Genomic DNA, 1,546 nt, shown 5'->3' with positions numbered 1-1,546 from the left:
TGTAACTCCCCCTCCCAAAGACATAAAAGACCCTGCCCTGCCTTTGTTCGGGGCTCTCTCTCCCCGTGGCCAGCGGGTCGGGTGGAGACTGTGAGCCCGAGCTTAAGCTTGTAATAAAGGCCGTTTGCTTTTATAGGCGTGACTTGGTCTCTCTAGCAGTCTCTGGTGTTTGTTTTGGGGTGATTTTACAAACTTGGGTACAACAGGACCAAGAGGCTGACAGCCAGTGGCTGAATTCTCTTGGCCCTGGTCTTGTGGTGGATTTGCGTGTGAGCATGTCCAGTTATACAGCGGGGGGTGAACTACACTCTGTCGAGGGAGGAGGGGTGCGGAGACAGATAAATGCTGATTTCGAACCATAGGCTTCCAGTGGTCTGGGACTTAGTTAGCACATTTGCTTTCCTCAGGGAGGCAGTATGGTGCAGCAGGTCAATCTCTGATCTTCGCTGGCTTGGTCATTCTCTGCAGGGTGACCTTGTGCAAACCACTTGTGTTTTCTAGGGTCGGGTACTGTTGGCATGACCTGCTCTTCTATCTCTTGAAAAATCATCTGATGCATTTTACCTGCACTGATTGGGGATGTGAATCAAAGACTTAGTGAATACTACAGTGTCTGATTTAATCTTTTTATTTTCTCCTCTGGACTATCAGATCGCCACATTGCATCGACTGTGTCTGTCTGAAGACTGTTGGTTCTGCACAATTTACATCTTATTTGAACAAATCTTTCCAACCCAACAGCAGAAATTAATCACTGAAATTTCATAACTCGTGCAAATTGAGTTTATCTTTATGTCCTTACCAGAGGTACTTAGGCTAAACACACTGCAAGCAGTCTCTGGTATGCAACCAAAATATTTACACAGGGTCCAGAGGGGTAAACGGATATCCCGGAGTTTAATTACTGGTAAGACATAAAAGTGTTATCCAATCACACCACAATTTTATAAATTATCTAAGGCTGGTTAGATGTTATAATAAAAGGTAAAGGATAATGAACTTATTAGTGTTCTTAGTATGAATTAATTTTTTCTCACTTCAAGTAAGAGGGAGTTTTGAGAAATCAGATATTTTTAAGCTCATTAAAGTTTTAAAATCTAGCATATTGAAACCACCACAAGGTCGTGTCAACTCTGATTTGATATTACATTCTTTTTAAACTTTCATGTGGGGTTCTGAAAAATCTTATTGTAAAGATGGAGTGCTATGTGTTTCATAGCAAAGACTTGGGAGGTACAGCCTACAAAAAAATGGTTTTTGATACTTTCAACGGAAAAAAAGAGAATATATAAAGTGAAACCCCACCTCCTATCCCTATGCACTGGAATCCAGAGTGCTAAAGTATTTAGGGCAAGTGTCAAAAGAATCGTGTCCAAATCCCACCATAAAATTAAATCTGAATTGAGAAAAAAAAATCTGACTCTAAGAGATAAAATATAGAATGAACTCCCTTTTAGAGAAATCCTTACCATCTGTCTGGAAAGGAGAAGGTGACTAGGCAAATGAAAAAAAAGATTTTCCATGTTAAAAATGAATCTTTTTTAAG

The sequence above is a fragment of the Suricata suricatta genome, chromosome 15 (genome assembly GCF_006229205.1).
Source record: "Suricata suricatta isolate VVHF042 chromosome 15, meerkat_22Aug2017_6uvM2_HiC, whole genome shotgun sequence".
In the NCBI taxonomy this organism is placed as follows: Eukaryota; Metazoa; Chordata; class Mammalia; order Carnivora; family Herpestidae; genus Suricata; species Suricata suricatta.
The sequence above is the reverse complement of the archived record's forward strand: the minus strand, read 5'-3'. Positions refer to the sequence as shown.